The sequence below is a fragment of the Gymnoscopelus braueri genome (assembly GCF_963280865.1).
Source record: "Gymnoscopelus braueri genome assembly, chromosome: 12".
Lineage (NCBI taxonomy): Eukaryota > Metazoa > Chordata > Actinopteri > Myctophiformes > Myctophidae > Gymnoscopelus > Gymnoscopelus braueri.
Genome location: NC_137614.1, coordinates 30,798,078 through 30,808,630, shown reverse-complemented (window position 1 = coordinate 30,808,630; position 10,553 = coordinate 30,798,078).

Here is a 10,553-nt window from a genome sequence, read left to right as displayed (position 1 = left end):
GGCCCTTGTGCTATTCCCAGGAGAGGAAACTGCTGACTCACTTCACATGCAGCAGCAGACCTGCTGATGTAGATGGGGTCCATCTTGTCTCCTCTCTTCCTGTCGTCCATGATCAGCTCCTTGGTCTTGTTGACATTGAGAGAGGTTGTTCTCCTAGGAGCACTGTGTCAGGTTGTCGACCTCGGCATCGACCTGTAAGTGCAGGATCTAGCTAAATAGGCTGAGGTTCAGTCCTAGGTCCCTGAGCTTTCTGTTGATTGTGGAGGCACCTCCACGACTTTGGTGTGTGCTCCTCTGTTTGTCTTGCAAGTATAATATAACATATTGAATCAGCAGAACTAAAATGGGTCTACATCATATTGGAGCTGAGGTATCTGGCCTATGAACTGGTTTCTTTATGTTTAAAAACATCACTCCCGCTTAAGGAAAGACGAGAGAGAGAGACAGAGACAGAGACAGAGACAGAGAGAGAGATAGAGAGACAGAGAGACAGAGAGACAGAGAGACAGAGACAGAGACAGAGAGAGACAGAGACAGAGAGAGACAGAGACAGAGACAGACAGAGACAGAGAGACAGAGCTTGTTTGTATAAATTGGTCTCGCCCTGTTGGTGTGTTTGCCTGCTGGTGCCACGTGCTGTCCGGGAACACAGCCCAGAATAAAGAAGTGGGTCAGCAAGACTCAGCATAGACTGTCAGACAGACAGACAGACAGACAGAAGCGGGGGGATGTTGCTGAAGTCAAAAAGAGAGTCAGCTGGGGACAACCTGTTCTAACTTCTAACATCCTCTCCTGTTGTATTTTTAATCTGTCTGGGAAAATGTGCCCTCAGTCTGAAATCCTTTTATGTGTGTGCGTGTGTGCGCGTGTGTGTGTGTGTGTGCGTGCGTGCGTGCGTGCGTGCGTGCGTGCGTGCGTGCGTGCGTGCGTGCGTGCGTGGTCTTGTCAGGGATCCCTTTTAACATGAAATCACAAAGTTAATGTTATAGGAACATTTTACTTTGTATTACAGTCCAAATGCACAAATTGCATATAAAAAGGGGGCTTTAATATATTGTGTATCTTTGTGTATTTTGTGTAAAGTGTTAAACTAAATATTTATACAAGAGGTGTGTGTTATTTGGAAAAATAATTGAATTCTCGAGAAAATGGCAAAAGAGGCTTTTTGACTCAACCAGGTGACCACTGTACATGTAGCTCTGATAACCCGGGTACAAATCTGGTGTCAAACATCATCACCCTTCTCTGATCTCTCCTACAGGTCTCTTTTTGTTATGCTACCGAATAAAGCAGATAATTATGCCTTTTTAAAAGGATAAAGACAAGATAAAGAAAAACCTAGATACTTAATTGTACGACACACTGTGAAAATAGCAATTTACAAGCTCACAACACGTCTCACTGCGATTGCATTGTAAGCTTGTGGATTTGTTATTTGTACAATTTTTTAAAGTTTAAAAAATGTCATCTTTCTTTAATTTTTGGGAATTTGGGGACATTTTTGAATGTTGTGAAACTGTTTACCAATAATGTCATGGCTACGATAGGGACACTATAGGTTGAAAATGGTTACAATGTTTTTTCTTAAAAAGATGTAGCCTAGCACTTTTGAGGGCACAATGCATGTTACTTTAAGTAAGACCAGAACAGAACAGAACTTGTGTAATGTTTGCTGGTGACATATGTCATCTATTACAGGTATCTGTGACACTGGAATACATTTTGTTATTGAGATAAATGCATGCACAACCTTCAATTGTGTCAGAATGAGCCTGGAACAGCATTCACTCGAGTTAATTTTGTGAAGAGAGGCCACTGTAATTAAGGTACAGTATAAAGCGAGTGATGCATCTAATGGACACCTAAGGTGAAACCTTCAGAAAAGCACTGCTTCTTTGAATGGCCCTTTCCAAAAACACTTTTGTGGCAAGGGCCATTCATTCCTCAAATACACGCTGTGTCCATTAACTCTGGTACATGCTGTATGTCAGTGCCATTATGATACTGAATGATTTTCCAAACAGCCCTGAACCCTGCCTTAGTCAATGCAGACAGTATTGTAAAGTCTCTCACTGGCATGAATAGCAATTGGAGAAAAGCAGCAGTCGCATATCAAAAATGTTTTTGAAGATCAAGAATATTCAATTACATGTCATATTTTTCACATGTAAAATGTAATATACCTATTTCGTTCAAATGTTAGTTAAAGGTTTCATGACGTTCAGTTTTACCACACATTAAAAGTCTTTGTCATGGTCCTTCAAACGTGTATAGAAAGTTTTAACAAAAAATTCATTTCATCACATTTCTAAAGCCTTTTCAACTGCAATGAAAAAAGAAATCTTTGCCTGCGGGTGTTGCTGGTGAGGGATTTTGCCTGTCAATCATCGCCTCTGCTCCGCCCCCCCCCAAAGGAAAGGATAGGGGAGGGGAGGGGCGAGGAGGAGAGTGGGCGGGATTAATCGGCTGTGACCTCACTGCCGAAGGGCCAAGCTCAGATTACTTTTCAGCCTAATTATTCAGAAAACCCCAGACCACAGAAAATCCACTGAATGTTCAAAGTTCAGATTTTTTGGGTGTAATTGAGGTCATAAAACCCCCCAAAAAAACATAAAAAATAAAAAAAGTGAAAATGAATGTCATAGAACCTTTAAAGCCTCACTATGTAACTTTTGTAATGTCATTTTGTCCAATCTGTATGGTAGAGTTTGTTAATACAATATAACTTATACAATTAGGGTGGCTGTATTTGGTCTCCCTTCTCTTCTATTGAGACATTTAGTTCGTGTCAAAGGTCATGTCTCACGAGACACAGGATCTGACTCAAATTTTGACCTGATGGTCAAGATTCAATGTATCCCTCGAGCAAGCAGGCAGGCTCTATTAGCTCAATGGTAAATAAAAAAGAAATCAGCATTTGCGCAGAAAATTGGTTCAAATCCAGGTTGAAGAGGAAAGTTACATAGTGCAGCTTTAAAACCACATAACCACAACCACAACCATGCATGTGTAGAGAGCAAAAATAGACAAACATACAAACATTTGGCAAAAATAAGCAAATATTCTACAAAGATAGCCAATCTACAAGCTCACAATGCCTCACAACACATTGTGAGTTTGTATTTTCGCTGTTGACTTACAACAAAGTATATAGGGTTTAAGTGGTCAATGTAATGAATTATAATGGATTCCTATTTTGTTTTAGGCCATACTGTATGTCTTTGTAAAAGTAACTGCTGAACCAAATTAATGCTTTTTATGTCTTTCAAAAGTAAGAGAACATTGTGTGCTTTAATGGCAGAGTCAGTGGTATGTTATGTAAGCTGCTTGTAGCTTGCGTGACATGCTTTTTTTGAAAGCCAGTTCAGGAAGTGACTTGTCTTGCTGATGCATGCATGCACTATGTACTGTACACTGCTACTCAAGACCTTGAATACAACCATTTACCTGAATGTTAATTCAACCTTAAATATTTACCTGCAAGGGTCAATTTCTATGGCTCTGAAGGAGTGTGTGTGTGTGTGTGTGTGTGTGTGTGTGTGTGTGTGTGTGTGTGTGTGTGTGTGTGTGTGTGTGTGTGTGTGTGTGTGTGTGTGTGTGTGTGTGTGTGTGTGTGTGTGTGTGTGTGTGTGTGTGTCCAAAATGTCCCAACAAGCATAGTAGAATTTGACAAATTGACAGGAAAAAGGTCATTCTTATGGTTACATGTTTTAGAGAGGATTTTAAGCTTACAAATAGGATAAGATTCAGGTTGGGGTTAAGATTAGGATGAAACGTTTAGGGGTTAGGTCTGTTTCCCCAAGGGGGGAACCAGGACTGCACAGTGAACACACCCGTAGTACTAATATTTCAAATGATCCAGGTATCCATGAGGACCTGATAAGGGCAGAGAACTGAGAGAAGACAAGAGAGGGGGAGGGAGGAGGGGTTGAGTTTAATGTAAAAAGTTTGTGAATACAAACTGTTGAAAGCACGCTGCACCACTGCCTGGAAAACAAGAGTTTTATCAGGCGCAATTATCTTTTGTTGTTGTTTTTTACAGTTCATAATATTGTGTTTTTTCAGATAACCAGGAAACAATACAAAGAAAGGAAACATGCTTGAAATGTTTTATATCCAGAAGAACCTGTTGGGGTATGATGATTTGGTATTGCTTGGCTTGGTGTCAACCACTTGGGACATTGCCACGTAATAATAAGATATGATAAGATCTGCTTGTCTGTCAGGTATGTCTGCATGGAAAACGCAACACCATGCAAGGTGCATCCTACAACACACACGCACGCACACATACACACACACACACACACACACACACACACACACACACACACACACACACACACACACACACACACACACACACACACACACACACTCTCTCACTCTCACTCTCACTCTCACTCTCACTCTCACACTCTCACACACACACACACACACGCTGTCTCAGTTTGACAGTGGTTGCCTTCTCCAGGAGAGAAGAAAAGCGTATTCCTCACCCTTTCAATCACACACAGCTGTGTTTACTTTAGTCAGTTTCCACATGTTGGATGTGACAGTGGTACAGAACAATGCCGGTGACTCCGGTCCCTCAGTCTCAACATGACATCAGTACTTCCCCCATGGATAAGAGACTGTTGATTTATGTGCTGCACACTGTTGCCCAAGACCTTGAATACCACCATTTACGTCATGTACAAACCTGAGTGTTCATTTAATTTAAAAAATCTTGGAAACAGCTTTACCGATCAGCAACAGATTTCTTGCGCACACTGCAATGGTTGTCAAAGTGGGGTCCAGGACTAGCCTGGTAAACCCTCCCTCCGGAAATCTTCTATTCTATTTGATTCCAGGAGTGAGTCTGGCCTGATAGCCCATTGTGGGGGTTTCTAGTGGAATTACCAGCTAACCGAGCCTATCAGCGTCGTCGCACATCGTTCTGTGATTGACAGCGACAGTTGGCCAATCAGGTGGCGAGTTCGAGTGAGCCCAAAACACGAACGGCAGCCATCTTTTTCTGTCCGCTATAATCTCCGCGATTTTTTGACTTCAAAAAGCTCTCTAACTTCTATTTTGAGGCACGGAATTTACTTATAAGATATCGTTTGGATAGAATTTAGTTGTTTAACTTCATATATGTGGTCAATTAATCATGACAAAGCCTATTTAAAAATAAAAATTTAGAGAACCGGTAGGGGTGGGCAGTGACACCCATGTACCCGAATAAGGCAACCCATTTTGGGCTTGGCTGTCTCAAAAGTCCCGTTGACGTCACATTAGACTGGTGAACTGCTGATTGGCTGAAGGGGAAAAAATATCATTGGCTGAAGGGGTTGTCAGTCAACGGTATTACTTCCGCCCAACTCAGCCTGCAGCCAATATTGCAGAATGGGCGATCAGGCCAGACTCACTCCTGGAATCAAATAGAATAGAAGATTTCCGGAGGGAGGGTTTACCAGGCTAGTCCAGGACCCCCAGGGGTTCCCCAGCTAAATTTGCTGGGGAATTTGGAAATAGCCGATCGACGTGATCGAGCTTGTAGATCTTCTATTTTCCGAAACTCTTGATTTCTTTTTAATACATATTAATTTGGTGGCCCTTGACATGAAATTGTTTTAACACTTAACACTTTTTACTGTGTAGAAACCTACAGGAAAGGCAATGTATCCATGTGTAACTCTGAAATGTATCTTAATGTATCATCTTAATGTATCATTTGGCTACATTGTACACTCTCAGAGTTAAAGTAATACCCAGGATTTTACTGTGTATTTTAAATTTGATAGCACCACCACCAGTAGGGTGTGAAAAGCACTGGACTCATATGGAGTCATGACTGCTTCTCTCCTTCATTGTGTTCCAATCTTTGCAAGCTTACATTTGGCCCATTGGGGGAACCTATGGCCCTGTTTACGTAAAGCAGTCCAAACCTTTTTCAAAGGGGGGCATATTTGAAAATAGTAAAATACTGTATATGGCCCGACTGCATCTCCTGTCATATATTATTTTGTACCTTTTGACACATACAAATACAAAATATTTAACTACGGAGCAATATCAATAGTCTTTTGTTGGCAGGATAAATTGCTTTTCTGCAGATGTGACTTATATTCACTGGAATGCCTTCTGAGGGCAGCATTTAGTATCATTGGTTCTCCCGCCCGTCCAATGAGTGAGAGCGGGAGGCGGGGCGGGGGCGGGAGGTCCATTTGAAATTTTCATTGCATCTCCTGCATATCTGTACCTACCCTTTTGACCATAGCAAAGTCACATACAATACAAATGCATTGCATTACTACAATTTGATTCAACTACAGAGCAATATCAATATTCTTTTGTTAGCAGGGTAAATTGCCTTTCTTTCACATCTTGAGAATGAAACGACACAAGGAACAAGCAGTTAGAAATCCATACAAATTCTACTGAGAAATAGCGTATCTGCCCAGATCAATCTCATAAACTTCAATGTATGAATTTCACATGGCTATACTGGCGGGCCATGAATAATACATTTTAGGAAGAAAGCCATGGGCTATATAAAATCTGCCCTCATGCCACGACTGGCCCCCGGGACAGACTTTGGACATGTCTTGTGTGATACACTGATGTTTGTGTGACGGCACTCTGAAAATATTTCAATGTAAACGTTCTGTTCGTGAGCTGGTATGTGCATGTGGCATGTAATGTGCACATTATACAGTACACTGGAGGGAATGTGTGGGTCAGGGAGGGAATGTTTGCTAACTAGGTGTCACTAACCTCTCTGCAATCTATATTAGTCTCTCCCTCTCTCTCTCTCTCTCTCTCTCTCTCTCTCTCTCTCTCTCTCTCTCTCTCTCTCTCTCTCTCTCTCTCTCTCTCTCTCTCTCTCTGTCTGTCCTTTGCATTTGAATTTGCACACTGAAAAATCCGGAGTGTTGATGTCACTCTGAATGGACCTTGCAGGTCCATTCAGAGTGACATCAACACTCCAGACTTTGATGTGTAAGGAGCCTGTCCTCCGATCCCCCTACAAGTCACTCCATATATCTCTACGACCCCTCCTACGACCCCTCCTATCCTAAAGAACATGCTGTACTATGGCATATGTCCCTGTGCACAGTATGTTGCTTCCTGTTTGTTTCCCCCTCCAGCTCCACACAGACGCTCATCTCTCTCTGTCACTGGCTGTCTGTCAGTGTCTGTCACACAAACACATGTCTATACGTGCATTGATCCTTTTTGAATGAACAAGCACTTGCTAAAACATGTACTAACGGCTATCGTGGGCAAGAACGGGCAAGACAAGTGCATGACAGCTGCAAACCTGTTGACCCGTTGGCGGTATGTATGGTTGCCAGGCCAGTGAAAAATAATGATACAAACACTGAAATGTAATCATGTCAGATTGAGAAGGTTTAGAATTTAGGTGCCAAACCTATTCTACACCTGTTAATTAAAATGATGTGAATAACAGTTATTACTATTTAGTGGAGGTACTAAGTCAAAATGTATTTTTTGGAATGAATACTTCAAATTATAAATTGCCACATCCAATGTCCAAAGTCCAGATGTGGATCAAAATTGATACAAAGGACCTGTACTGCTTCTCAAAAGCACTCTTGTGTTGAAACTCTGGTGTTTACATTACACACACAGGGTGCCGCTGGTTACATAAACAGAAAAAAAGAGGGGGAAAAAAGCATTTAGCACTTAGCAGCAGCCTTCACTACAAGATCCTTAAAATCGACAGCCACACCCCCCATCATAATCCTGTTTTAACCCACAGTCCTAATCTGACCCATGTACGACCCGGCCCCCCTCCCCTGCGCTTCTCTGCGGGGAAATCATAAGAACAAGAGGTTACCATGAATTAACACCATGGTACACCAAACCTCAGTGTCCCTCGCATGGATGCCGACATGGGGAGGGAGGGGACGCGGGGGGGACAGAGGACTTCAAATCGGGCGTCCCCCGGCCTCCTCCTCCGACCCGTCAGGATCATGGGTATAGTTCCCATAAGACAGCTGCTTCTGTCTCTGTACATTAAGACCCCCAACCCAGAAGCCTCACGCTTCTCCAATGCTCCCTCCTCTATCACCACCACTAACACCACGCTCCATTTCACAGGCTGACCACGCCTCCCTGCTCCCCCCCCCTCCCTCAGTGGTTGCTCATATCAGAACATGATGTACCCAATGAGAACAGAGGACACTGACATTGCTGCCTGCCTACTGTGTGTGTGTGTGTGTGTGTGTGTGTGTGTGTGTGTGTGTGTGTGTGTGTGTGTGTGTGTGTGTGTGTGTGTGTGTGTGTGTGTGTGTGTGTGTGTGTGTGTGTGTGTGTGTGTGTGACAGCCATACATCACAGTGACTGAGGCTGACTATTACACACTGTATAATCCTCACTGTTCATTTATCCATTTGTAACTCAAAGTGTGTATAAATGTAACCAAACCGTTTGGTTTGCTACACTCTCTTGAGTTGAATTTAAACTCCGGATTTTACAGTGCAGGCACGCTCGTCCATCAACAAGGGAGTCCTCTGTTCCCACCCGTCTTTTATCAAAGTATTCGGGCTAATCAGTCATGGTAAGCAGACGTTCCGGGAAAAAACTGAGTCAATTTGGCATAAGTGGAAACATTGTGTCCCCGGTTTGGTCTCTGTTCTTCAATATGATGGCAGTGGCACATTAATCACCTATGGTGTTAATTATTGTAAGACAATAGACCTTCTGGTTTTAATGCTGGGGATTCCTTTCGCTCACCCACGGGGGTCTTCCGCTGTCTTCACTCTTAAATCGGCCTACTTAAAGGATTGCTGTCCCCAGATTAACACTGATTAACACAGTGATATGGGCTGTTTATCTGGCATATATATATTTTTTCTTCGTATGAATTAACTTTATTTAATAGCCAGAATAAAAATCTTGTAACAACATAAAATTTATGTTTAGTCACAATAAAAATAGTTATGATGATTATCTGATTTATTATATTCTTTTAAGTGTCATTTAGTTTATGTATGTCTGCCCAGCAAATGGTAAAATACTTTTTTGGGGTGGGAATTTGGACTAGCCCTGATTGCTCGAGAGAGCAACAAACAGAGCCGTAATGACAAAACAGCAGACACAATACAAGAAGACAAAGCACCTCTTCAGTGTATATGCTTGTCAAACAGTATGTTGTGGATTAGGTGGTTTGTTGTGTCAGAATAATAAAACTTTAACCATTTCAGCTGTCTACTGTTGAGCTTTGGACATGAATTGAACTGAATTAAATCCCAATGCGACCACAGTTGCAGACTGTGACAATGAAGACAGTAGACCTGTCATTGTGTGTTTGTTCCGGTTGACTGAATATGTTACTGACCTCGCCTGGCCCTGGTCATCACGGCCAAGCCCAATTGTGCACAGGACTGCACACCAAAGTGATGGTCGGTCTTTGTTGTACGATGAATGGCAAAAATCACAGATCTACAAGCTTGTAGATTTCTCTACAAAAACAAGTGTTAAAAACTAGTTTGAAAGTGGTACATTACAGTACACAATTTACAATACTGGATATGTCTGGATTCTTCAACAGTGACTGTAATTGTAACTGTAATTTAAAACACTGCATCAACACATTAGGAGGTATAAAAAAGGATTTTGTCAGACGTGAACCTGGTTGAATTTTTAGGACAGACACTGTTGGGTAATCTGGTGAGGCAGACAGCCAATCACATCCAAAGGATTACTGAGAAACAACTTTTTCATTTGGTGCTGCATTGAGTATTCAGTGATGTGGCACGCATTGATCCTGTAAATATTCAGCAGGCGTCTGGCACCAGCAGCTCAGACCGGCACACGGCAGACACAACACAGACCAGCTCACATTCCTGCCTGCTTCCACTGGAGGCAAAGGGCAGCTGGGAAACATTCTGATGCTTCAACCATGTAATCGCAGTGTCCCGTTTTCAAATCTGGCATAAGAACTCCCCTTCTTGTCTCTCTCTCCAACTTACCATCATTTTAAAGAGAAACGTCTTATTTAGGGCTGTCCTCTCATAGTAAAATATTTGATTCATCATCGGGCTATCATTGCCCTATCACAGGCCCTGTCATCTTACCATGGTACCATCCCTGCCACAGTGCTGTGAGAGGAGCCTGATGTGACATGGCCTGACAGCCCTGTGACATGATACTGACATGATCAGTATCATGGTCATTATCATGTCAGTATCGGTCAGTATGTATGCTGTATATTTTAGTGAGTGTTATGCGCTTGTGCAGTATGATGGTTGTGCAGCTATGGGAGGAGTATTCTATTGTTTATTATTGTAAGCCTACTATATTGTGATCTCTTTCGTCTCCCTCCCTCCTTTAGAACCACACGAATGCATAATAGTATGTGTCTTGCCATACTGTGCTGTTAAACAGTACTGTGCTACCTTCAACAAAGACTGTGCCTATGTGCAACACTCCATCCTGTCTCCCTGTGAATTCTTACCGATTCTCTGTGGCGAATACTACCCTACCCGCCTAATACAGTCCTTACCCTCTCAAACAGTCAGTATCGTGGTCGATATCATGGT